Consider the following 13,186-nt stretch of genomic DNA (forward strand, 5'->3'; position numbering starts at 1 on the left):
AAAGGTGCATTTATATTGATTAATGTCAGAAAACCAGGGAGCTACATAAGGATAGCTTCATTAAGTAACATAGGCATATCAAGCATATATGGCTCCGGTTACATTAATAATGGTTTCTTAGTAATGTGATGTACAGAAATTTACATTTAATGTTGTGTATTGGGAAATACTTCAATTTTATAGCAGTTGTAGTGATTATTTCTGTCTGTAATCCAGTCCAGATCCAGTCATAAAGTGAAAGAGTTAAGGGAGGTGCAAGAAACCAAATGCTTATGAAATACATTTTGTTTTATTTGCTAGTCCCTCTAGAATTGTTATTGTTGTTATGGTGGCAATAAAAATGCTTGCTTTTGCAGCTGCTTTTAAAATAACTATGATTAAATTGAGAGAGTTTTTTTCTTTTATGAGGGTAAAATTGCAGGAATTTTGCCAAAGTTGCAAGTTAAGGTAAGAATTTGGAGCTTTTGTACTGTATGCACAAACAGAAGTTCAAAATACACCTTGAGGTGTGTATAAAATTAATTTAACACATTAATTCCCATGATAAAATACAATTTCCCATAAACCCTGTCACTTTTGGGTTTGGTGGTCATCTATCATGTGTTTTTTTGGGTTTTTTTTTTAATGATGAAAGGTAAGCCTTGTTGACAGTAAGTGAGCAGTTATTTTTATGAATTAAACACTTTTTATTTGGAGAGGCTTATTTTGTGTCCAAATACACCTCAACAGAGCTTCTATTGAGTATTTTTTGCAAAGAAATTGTTGGAAAGTTTGCAAAATTGCAAGCTCCCACAAATGTTGTGGAGAAGCTTGACTTTCCATTAATTATTGCAATGGTAAGATTTGCGATTTCCTAGAGGGACTAATGTGCAGTTGAAGCCATAATGAATCCATCTGGCAGCAGAATGAAGTTGACATTCTGCACTATGTGACAATACCATACCAATATTGTGTTTTTACATGCCCCCAACTTTAGGTGGAATCCTTATATGTTGCGCTTATACGTAAAATCCAAACATTAAGTAAGTAAGTAAATCAGATGTCATTGTACTAAACAAATGATTTAGGTCATCATTTTGAGGTTAATTCAGAATATTGACCAAGATTCCCCTCCTCTCCAGTGGACTGATATAAGAATTGATTTAAGATTTGATTGATTTGATTTGGGAAAAATTGCATCTAATATGGCATGGATTTCTGATACGGGAAGAAATGCATTGATAATGTGACATTACAGCTCTGATTCAGGGTGTCATAATGCAGTCCAAGTTGCCCAAAGAATCGTCAAATCAAACATGAGCGGCCCATTATCACTCAAATAAAAAAAAAAGAAAATAAAAGAAAGAGTTGGCACTTGAGCTCTCCTCTTAGCCACTTTATCCACAACAATCTATTAGCTAGCACTACAGTTTGTAATTCTTAAGCTGTCAGCCACTGTGAAAGGGTCTGTGTCACTTTTGGTTAAAAGTGGATATCTCATTTTCAAAACTCTTATAAGCTGTGCCAGCGATTCTCTTTCAAGTAAGGGGGAGCCTTGAAAGATGCACTGTCGTCAGAAAAAAAGAAAGAAAAAAAAAAAAGGAAATGAAAAATAGGCAAAGGAGAGTGAGAGCGACAGACACTCAGCCTCATGTTTTACCAACTGTCACTCATCACACTAAATAAATTTCCCTATCGCTGCATAGATAATTGGTGTTAGTTTTATCTGGCGCAATCCATTTGATTGACTTAAATATTGAAGTGATGGAGATATGAATATTTAATGTTTGCGGGCAAAGGAGAACTCCAGGGGGGTTTCAGGGAGACTGATGGGAAATAGCGAGGAGGTGAAACTTCATTAATTAAGGTCATTTGGTGTCCAATTGCATTGAGGAGATGCGTGGAAGAGAGAGGGTTTTTGTTTGGGAAAATGACAGTTCAAGGTCAGCAGGGACAGGAGGCTATTACATATCCTGGCACCGCACGCAATGCACCTTAATCTACAGGTAACTGAAGTGGTGAAATGAATGATGAGACCATTCTGCCGACACAAGTGTCAGTTTCAGTCCTGCTGGAGTATCTGTAGACCTACCAGGGCCAGAGATCCTGTACAGCTGAATCTGGGCTCTGACCTCCTCTTGGAAATTGTCAAAAGACAATTAATTATTTCTTGCACATAATGTTGAGGTGATATTGCACATTTATGAAAGTACATATTCATTAAAATTCAGTAACAACAAAACTATAACGGTGCAAGACCAACTTAATAGTGAGGATGACATCTTTAATAATAAGGTTTAGGTTTAGGTTAGTTTAGTTTAGTTTATTTAATATTATTTTATCTTATTTTATTGTGTAGAATGTGCATTTTTTTTTATTATATTCAATATTGTGTATCCCTGTACATGCTGCTGTAACATAAAAATGTCCCTCTGAGGGATTAGTAAAGTATCTATCTATCTATCTTAAAAAGTTTGATCTAATGCTGAAATGTTGGCACTTTTTACAGAGTGCGGAAATATTTTGTTATATACCTATTTTCATCTGGTTTTGACTCCATTTATTTCTGGGCCAATTGCATCATCATTGCATCTCAGGAATTCGGTGTATTTAATTTTTCAGAATAAGTCATACCAGAAATTTGGTATGTAAACGGTGCATTGAGAATGAATTTGTTTAACTGTTGATAGGACACTGCATGGCTGTTAAAAATTCAAGTGAGAGAATGAAACAAAAGGCTTACTTGGCATGGATCTTTTAATTAAACATTTTTTTGCTTTACATTTCCATTTTGGGCGAAAAGGTTATACATTTTTGGCACTGAAGTTCTCAACATTCTTCGGATGTTTGAATTTTCACAGAGTTAAATTTAAGGTCCGAGGACATTGATCGGTACACAATAATACTCTTTCAAATAGTAAGCTTTTGACTTTTAGTGTTTGCTTGTGTGCTTCTGCAAGTCCCTGTGTGTGCAACAGAGTAAATGTGCATTGTGCACCCACCTATGTACGCATATTACTATTTTAATAATGCACCCTTGAAGAATAGTAAAATATTGTACCACTGACTTCAGACAAGGTTTTTGTTGGTCAACTGCACAATTGCTTTTCACTGCATCAAGATGGTAATACTATAACAATGTGTCTGACCTCCCCTGATGGGTGCTTAGATGGGCGCTAAAACATTTACTATTTAAGTATATAAGCGCTGTACAAGAAAATGACAACTCTGTCTGTCTGAAACTATCAAAGACTCTTGTGTTGTACTTGGTGCCAGGTGAAGCATAGATCTCTATGTGTTTCTGAGAGCAGTAAGTAGTGTTGGGTCGGTATGGTGCTGCTGAAAGGAGGACCAAATTGGAGTAGTCTCAAATAAGCCATATGTTTTTATAAATATAGGCAAACAAAGAGCTAATGAGGCTGGGAAATGCTGCTCTGGCCACCCTGAGTAGGGAGTGTGTGTAGAGAGATAATGTGTAATTATAAAAAGCGTGTGTTACTTTGCACTTTCTCTTTTCATATTTAGGAGTGAAAGGACACCATGCGGCGATAAGTTAAGAGAAAAAAAAAATAATAAACAAGTGAAAAGTGGTGAGAAAGATGAAATTCACCCCAAGGTGTCCGGTGTTTCCCAGTGAGACGTACAGCTTTGACTGAGAGACTGGTGAGTTTTTTGTTTTTTTTAAGCTCCAGGCTTGGCAGCATACAGTACACTGCTCTCATTGTTGTTCCTGCCAGTTCTCTAAAGTTGGAGGTATAACAGCATCCACTGGCTAGAATATCACTTTATGTTTTATTGGGGCACTTTGGGTCAGTGCTGCATAGAAGAAAAAAAGAAAAGATGTGGGCAACACCTCACTGTGAACATGTCAAAGGTGGACCAAGTGGAAAAAGTAGAAAAAAAAATCCAAAGCACAACTAAAAAGAAATTATTGTTGCATAATGCACAGTTCAACATGGAAGTATTTGGACAGTTTTTGTTCTCGAGGCTATGTGCTTCATTCAGATTGAAAGAAAGTGTAAGCTGTTGTTCAGTCATTTTTATATTGAGCTGGTTCTTAGTACTAATGTATCAATATATATTTTGTAGTATTCATGTTGGAGGTATAACAGCATCCACTGGCTAGAATATCACTTTATGTTTTATTGGGGCACTTTGGGTCAGTGCTGCATAGAAAAGAAAGAAGAAAAGATGTGGGCAACACCTCACTGTGAACATGTCAAAGGTGGACCAAGTGGAAAAAAGTAGAAAAAAAAAATCCAAAGCACAACTAAAAAGAAATTATTGTTGCATAATGTAAAGTTCAACATGGAAGTATTTGGACAGTTTTTGTTCTCGAGGCTATGTGCTTCATTCAGATTGAAAGAAAATGTAAGCTGTTGTTCAATCATGTTTATATTGAGCTGGTTCTTAGTACTAATGTATCAATATATATATAGTAGTATTCATGTAGTATTAGTTTAACTGTGCAAATATTTACCATCTGGACTATATAATATTTTTCCACTGCAATGTAACAGATGCTAAGGAAGGAAAATCGAAATAATCATGTTGCTAGAAAGATACAATATTTGAGTACCCCTTCAGTTGTATGCAAAAGTTTGTCTACTGAGTTGATTTCTGAAGTGAAAAGAAGTAATACATACGCTGCAGAAAACACGCAGTTATTCAAATGTTACTTTTTATTTCATGAAAACTTTTTTTTTTTTTTTTTTTTTTTTTTTTTAATAAAAATGAAACAGTAATATGTGACATTTGCAAAGCTTTGCAAAACTACTGGGGTAGTTACCCTCTGGCAGATATCCCAGCTTGAAAACACAAAAATAAATAAATACATTTTCAGCCACTCGTATTGGAATATCACCTTCAGCTCTAAAATATTTTTAGGCTGCCATGCACACACTACATGTTTAAGATCCACCTACAGATGATCACGTCGTTCATGGTTCTCTCACAAATGAACTGAACGTGATATTTCAACTCAAAAACACAGTTTTAAATAGTAATAATAAATAATCAGTGGGCCAACTTTAGTCCCTGGTCTGGTCTGAGTTCCTGAAGAACATGTGGACACAATGAGGACCTCTGATTTGAGGGCTATTCTCCAGGTTGGGTGCATTTTGACCATTGTCCTGTTGAAGAAACCTGCCCTGGCTGTGGCTCACTGTGACTATAGTCTGGAAAACCTGTTTACATCAAAGTTCACTCAGATAATTTGAAGGTCAAACCAATCAACAACTATTGAGGGTGGCTACGTGACATGACGCTGAAGTGAAGCGTTTGTTAGCATTATGCTGCTTTGTTCACTCAGTAAGTTAGCATGCTGTTATTAGCAGTACAATCAAAGTCCAGCTGACCCAGAGAACACCTAAGCCTGACTGCAGAAAATACCAACTAAAACTAATTCTGTCAACAAAAATTAAGTCGATCGTTGGTTTCTGCGAGGGTCTGTGTGACACATCATTTTGACAGCCATCTTCATGAAGGTTAGCGTGGACCCCTCTGCAGATATGCCTGCCCAAAATTTAGGGCAACCCAGACTGACCACACAATAAGTGCACGGGTTAACCTTTGCATATGCCAGAAAACAAAACTGGATGCGTTTTTTGTGCTACATATGTGCTATAGTCCACACCCTCAGTGCTACTCTTGTTCAGCAGTGGCACACTTTTTTTTTCTTTCTTGTTTTTTGTTCACTTTTCATTTTGTTCTGTCAAATGCAATGATAATCATAATAATAAAAGGTAGCTGTTCTTCTATTGTCTGGAGGTTGATATCGAGTTCTCATATGTGGATCGTGTCTGTATAAGGTACTTATACGTAAACCATGAATTTGCCTTAAAGATGACTTTAGTACATGTGAGAACATGGCTTTTTCTCTGGCGCCAACCTTGACGTCATTTATTTCTGCTTGAATGTTTTATTCTTTTGCTTCACTTATTAGAAAATGCATTTTACTTTTTATGTTTTTCATTGTGTTAAGGTGAAATTTTGTAAACACAAGTTCCAATATACATCATTTCAAACTGAAGGCAATAGTAAATTAATTGGTAAAATGGAGAGCTGGCCGTGCTTTCATTATTCACTTATGCTGTGAGAGACAATGGTATTGTTCAAGCCTGCAGTCATGAAAGTGAAGACACTATCATCAATCAAAACCATACATTACTGAGTTGTATAAAGAATTTGTGGTTTACACAGAAGGGTTGCGTGTTGGAACTATTTCTCACATGCTGTGCCCAAAGTCACACTTTTAAAGTATTGAAAGTATGACATTGTATGCTGAATTTACCTAAGTGATGGAAAATATGGGTCTGTGTGTCATAGCTCTCTGCAAAAATGATGATCAAGTGTCAATAATTTAAATTTACTCACTACAGTTTAATATGTAAAAAGAGGAGAAGAGAATGATTGAACAAGGGACTGATTCTAAGCACAGCCCTGGTGTGTCATCTTGCAGTGACCAGTCAACTGGAGGCAACTTCAGGAATTTACTGCTCCCAAAAAAAGAGATAGTTGCCGAGATACCATTATAAAACTCTTTTAAACAAACTTATATTTTCTGTGTTACATAAACCCACAATGTGTCACAAAGGCCAAACCGTTTCCAAAGTGCTTTGATGGAGCCATGTGAGCAACAAAACAACAAGGGTATCTAGGACACTATGGTCCCCAGAGCTGATATCCTGATTATTGCGGGTGAAGTTTTTTGTTTGTTTGTTTGTTTATTTTTGTTTTTTTTACTTTTTATAATGACTCTTGTTAAAAAAGTATAAGTACGACCAAGTTAAAAGAAAATGAAGAATGGTGTAACAGTCAACCTCATCATCATTAAAAAACAGCTTATGCCAAACTGTAAAGTAACACGACATTGCACAAAGTGCCTTCAATTATTAATCACTACTAAGCCAAATAGACCCACATTAGATGCTGGTACATGCCCCAGTCATGCACATTTAATTTAATAATGTGTACAATGTTGGAGCTTTTTTTTATTTTTTTTATTCTCAAAGCTTGATTGTTGATCCTTAAAGTTAGCTTTAGTTTATCAAAATGGAGAAAATGAATTGAAATCTTTGCAATTTGACATGCATTGTGAAGAGCTGCTTTGACTGACTAGGCCAAGAATATGATATCTTGAATATTTAGATTATTCATTAAACTTACTCATATTGTCCTGTATGATGTTGATGATTATGTGTCATCAAAAGCTAATCATGAGAAAAAATATTAGTAATAAAAATGTTATAGCTTTACTTGTCAATCATGTTTTATAGCCAGCATATAATCGAGAACCAGAGCAATTTGTAATTTTTTTAATGCAGTTTTAGGGTGGTTATTTACCCCTAAAAAAACCTGTATAAGAGGTAAGCAACTAATGATAATCCATTATCTATATGGAAAATGTATCCTTTCAGATTTCTAACCGGTTTATATTGTATATCTGACAGATTTCTTTTTTTTAAAATTTTTGATAGATTACAGAAAGTACGTCAGCTATCTTTTGCTGTCTATTCACCTATTAACCTCATAAAGCCTACATTCTACATTTTTCATTACACACATCAACATGTTGCCCCGTCTCACTTGACCTCCCTCTGTCGACTGTCTATTAAATTAATTCAATTTAATATTGGGGACAGGAATTGACCTTGTTACACCACTTAAACCTGAAAAAAACTTGCACTGAAATCTAAACCACCCTGAAAGAATGAAACTGTAAACATACTTAAAACTACTTGTCAACAACCTGAGCGTAAATTCCATATTCACTATGAGATCTTCCATAACCACCTTCTTGAATACAATAGAGTACTGAGAAATGCCAGACAAACCCACTTCTCCAATCTCATCAATTGGAACCACAACAATCCCAGAGTCTTTTTTTTTTAACTATTGACAGCGTGATAAATCCTACGGCCACTTGCCCCACTTCTAACTTGACAGACACAAAATGCAGTGAATTCTTAGCCTACTACAGGGACAAAATAACATCAATTAGAATGAACATGAATCAGTCAAGTCCGCATGATGTTTTTAATTTCACTAGGCACTTTACGCATACCTTTCTCTCTTTTACCCCGGTTAATTCAGTGTTAATCAATGATGTAGTTTCTGAGCTGAAACCCTCCAAATGCTTACTGGACCCCGTACCTACCTCATTTCTTAAGATTGTTTTGAACTGCATTTCTGAGGGAGTGGCAAGTATTATTAACCACTCGCCGTTTACTGGCACCTTCCCTAATGTTCTAAACACTGCTTTGATTCAACCACTCCTTAAGAAAACAAATTTGGATCCTTCTGCATTTAGTAATTACCGGCCATATCAAACCTTTTTGAGTTTTAAGTAAGATTTAAGAAAAAGTTGTTTTTAATCAGGTAAATTATTTTATTAAAAACAAGGATATTCTGGGGACATTTCAGTACCGAGCCCATCACAGTACAGAAACTGTAGGGTGGTAAATGACTTAAGAATGAATAGTGACTCAAAAAAGCTCTCATTCCTTGTTCTTCTGGATCTCAGTGCAGCTTTCAATACCGTTGATCATGCCAGCCTATTGCATAGGCTCTAGAACTTGGCTGGGCTCTCAGGAGCAGTTTTAAAGTGGTTTAAATTGTATCTGTCTGGCCGTAAGTTCTTTGTCTCTGTCGTGGATTGCTCTTCAGAGGAAACCGACACTTTGTATGGGGTCCCACAACTATCAATTTTAGATCCAGTTCTATATATCGCCAAAATCAGGCCATTTCTTTCACAAGCCAATACAGATAAGCTTATGCACGCTTTTATTACCTCTATGCTTGACTACCTCAACGCCCTCCTGTTTGGTCTTCCTAAAAAAGCTGTAGTGAACACTGTAGTGGACTGTCTCACTCCACGTACCGAGCTCTACTGGAACTTCTCCTATTGGTGATGACAACTTTCAGGGAGAATTGGTTGGTCAATAGGCGGTACTTTCTTACATTTTGATCCGATATCTCCAGCATAACCTGCTCCAGACCAGGTAAAATTTGCAGCATAAGTTACCATGGTGATCTAGCCAGCTTATAAGAGAGCCACATTCGTGACACTGACAACACTCGCTTTAGTCTCAACATACCTCACTAACCCACTAATCTCGCTTTGTAGTACACCCTTCAGGTCAGGAGCGCAACCAGGTGTGTTTGTTTGCAAACTTCAGGTTTTCCAACATGAATTCTTTCCCCAGGGTCACACTGTCAAGATTGAGTCCTACTCTGAAATTTTGAGGCTTCTGAGTGAAAACTTTTACGGCAAACGACCTGAACTATGGCACAATGACAATTGGTTTCTCCAACATGACAATATACCTGCATTGAAAACAGATTTCTCACCAGCAACAACACTATTATTGTGCCCCACCAGCCCCTGCACGCTAGATTTGGCTCTGTGACTTCTCTGTTCCCCAAAAATATGACACAAAATTTGATTTCACAAAAATGTGTAACTCAGGTACTGATCATGATCATAGGAAGAAACTTGGCTCACTAATTTATGAGGGTTACAGATTCCTCCTGTTCCATGCAAATCATAGTGCAGAAGCTGTCGCTGAACTTTTTGATCGCCCCCTGTATGCCATCTTAACAAAAAGTACACTGCTCAAAAAAATAAAGGGAACACTTAAACAACACATCCTAGATCTCAATGAATGAAATATTCCAGTTGAAATTCTTGATTCATTACATAGTGGAATGTGTTGAGAACAAAATAACATAAGAATGATCAATGGAAATCAAAATCATTATCCCATGGATGTCTGGATTCAGAATCATACTCAAAATAAAAGTGGAAAAATCAGATCACAGGCTGATCCAACTTCTGTGGAAATTCCTCAAGACAAGTCAAAATGAGGCTCAGTAGTGTTTGTGGCCTCCACGTGCCTGTATGCACTCCCTACAACGCCTGGTCATGCTCCTGATGAGATGACGGATGTTCTCCTGAGGGATCTCCTCCAGACCTGGATCAAAGCATCAGTCAACTCCTGGACAGTCTGTGGTGCGACGTGGCGTCGGTGGATGGAACGAGACATGATGTCCCAGATGTGCTGGATTGGATTCAGGTCTGGGGAACGGGCAGGCCAGTCCATAGCATCGATGCCTTCATCATGCAGGAACTGCTGACACACTCCAGCCACATGAGGCCGAGCATTGTCATGCATCAGAAGGAAGCCAGGGCCCACTGCACCAGCATATGGTCTTCCAATGGGTCTGAGGATCTCATCCCGGTACCTAATGGCAGTCAGGGTACCTCTGGCTAGCACATAGAGGGCTGTGTGGCCCTCCAAAGAAATGCCTCCCCAGACCATCGTTGACCCACTGCCAAACTGGTCACGCTGGAGGATGATGCAGGCAGCAGAACGTTCTCCACGGCGTCTCCAGACTCTGTCACATGTGCTCAGTGTGAACCTGCTCTCATCCGTGAAGAGCACAGGGCGCCAATGGCGAAGCTGCCAATCTTGGTGTTCTCTGGCAAATGCCAATCGCCCTGCACAGTGTTGGGCTGTTGGCACAGGCCCCATTTGTGGATGTTGGGCCCTCATACCACCCTCATGGAGTCTGTTTCTGACAGTTTGAGCAGAAACACGCACATTAGTGACCTGCTGGAGGTCATTTTGTAGGGCTCTGGCAGTGCTCCTCCTGTTCCTCCTTGCACAAAGGAGCAGATAGCGGTCCTGCCGCTGGGTTGTTGTCCTCCTACGGCTCCCTCCATGTCTCCTGGTGTACCGGCCTGTCTCCTGGTATCTCCTCCGTGCTCTTGACACTGTGCTGACAGACACAGCAAACCTTCTTGCCACAGCGTGCATTGATGTGCCATCCTGGATGAGCTGCACTACCTGAGCAACTTCTGTGGGTTGTAGACACCGCCTCATGCTACCTCTAGTGGTGAGGGCACTGGCAAAATGCAAAAGTGACCAAAAAATCAGCCAGAAAGGATGAGGACAGAGAAATGGTCTGTGGTCAGCACCTGCAGAATCATTCCTTTATAGGGGTTGTCTTGATAATTGCCTCATTTCCACCTGTTGTCTGTTCCATTTGCACAACAGCAGGTGAAATTGATTCACAATCAGTGTTGCTTCCTAACTGGACAGGTTGATTTCCCAGAAGTGTGATTGACTTGGAGTTACATTATGTTGTTTAAGTGTTCCCTTTATTTTTTTGAGCAGTGTATATACCTTTGGCTCTATGTATAGTATATACTTTTGTTGTATTATATTGTAAAACAAAAAGTAAATTCCAGTCTTAACTTAAGTTGACTGAATATGTTTGTAAATGTTTCCTTTGTGAAAAAGATTTGTTTTCTGTAATACGCTGCACATTTCTTCAATCTTAATCTCTAAAATACAGCCATGTTCAACTCAGTAATGTTATGGCTTTCACTGACCTGTGGATGAACTTCAGTGACAATGTATAATGAAGCGCTGCAGAGTAATGGTGATCAAACACAGCATCCCTATTAAGTGCAAAACAGGAGGAAAACGTGGAAATAAAGGGACTGGGAGGTTAGAGAGGGAGGTTAGGGAAGCATAAAGATGGAGATAAAATGCGAACAAATTAGACTGGCTGGGAAACATTAGCCATTACACATCTCCAAGCAGCCTTCAACAAACTAATTCACTACAGGCACACACTGGAATTAGGGGAGGGATATTGTAAAGATGGAATGCAGAGAGAAAATACATTGCAGAAAAGTTTGCAAAGGAGCTTCTAACTAGGAAAGTTGGAGGTAGAGATTTACGAGAGCAGAATTTATGCAGCGCTGAGAAAATTCTGATTGGCAAATAGTGTTTTAAATTACAGAAATTAGATGCATATGATGTGTTATTTGAGATGATACATCTGATACATGCCAAATTGGATGTGACCATTTTGAGAAGAATGTAGGCCTTGCCTTCCTGACAGATTTTTGGGTATCTGGGTCAATGGCGTCCTCTCGCACCCTTTCATCTACTGCCTCTGCCCTGGGTTATGCTCCTTCCATATGCTTACATAATTTAATATTTACATAGACATTTTATCCCGTTGTGGATAATATTTTCCTTCCCTCACTCTTACATTGACAAATTAATTTGATCTGAATGTGATAGTAGCTTTTGTTTTGTCTATTATAGTAATAGCAGTAATAAAGTGATTTAGAAATCTGGTGAAAGTGCACATGTTTACGGGTGTGAGGACGTCTTCAAGGAGTATGATGGTGGTGAGGACACCTAATGCTATTCTCTCCTGTACTGACAGCCTCTAGGTACCAAATCAGGTTTTCATTCAAAAATCCTTTTTTATTTTTGTATTTAATGTTGACTTTTCTGCTCATCTGTGCTGCAAACTAGATTCCTTTAGCCAGCTATTAAGGCTGAAGTGAGCTAAAATAGAAGTCTGCAGTCTTGTCACGTTATTGAAACTGTCTTGTAAAGGCGATGAGAAAAAAATGTCAAATCATCACAGATAAACACAACATTGTGAATTGCATGTTTATATCCATGAATGTAAGGAAGAGCACAGACCTCTTAGGGAGATAGAAATAGTGCATAAGCTGAGGGCTTCTCAGTGATCACACATGGCCTTTTCTTCAGCTGTTGATACACTGATATTCAGAGATGTACTGTAAGGATTCCAATAGAGAACCAACAGCGGCATTCAACTAAATTTGCCAGGAAGGAAGGATTACGAGAACGTTAATTGGCATGATTTATTTCAGCGCCAAGCACCATAAGCAGCTGTGTTTTCAGATCGGAGCGAGGCTGCAATCGTGTGCGACTGTGCACAGCTGTTTTTCTTTACCTGCACTAGTTTAAAGGTTGAGCCGGGCTATGAAGATGTTCCCGTTGTTCCATCACATGTGCCCCTGCCAATCTGGGACCTTTGTTCGTTGGCAGCATGCCACCCCGCAAACCACTGCCAGAGGAACTGTGTCATGCTCCTGCTCAGTTTGGTTTGTAGACAGGGAACACAGGGAATAATCCATTCCATTTGATAGCTTTTTGGCATGAATTTGAGTGGCTGTCACGGCAACTTAAGAACAGATTTGCTGTCAAAACTGAAATATTATGTATATCAACACCCATCTATTAAGGCACATGCTCAACCCTCGGGGCTCAGTGCTCTCTGTAAGATGCGAATAGCTATTTATCCACAATCTCTGTTCGGCTCGCTATGTGTGGCTTCAGCAAGAAAGTTTGAAAAATATGAATTCAAA

This window comes from Embiotoca jacksoni, unplaced genomic scaffold, assembly GCF_022577435.1.
Source record: "Embiotoca jacksoni isolate LCO1_2020_lvr unplaced genomic scaffold, fEmbJac1.0.p SCAF_1, whole genome shotgun sequence".
Lineage (NCBI taxonomy): Eukaryota > Metazoa > Chordata > Actinopteri > Embiotocidae > Embiotoca > Embiotoca jacksoni.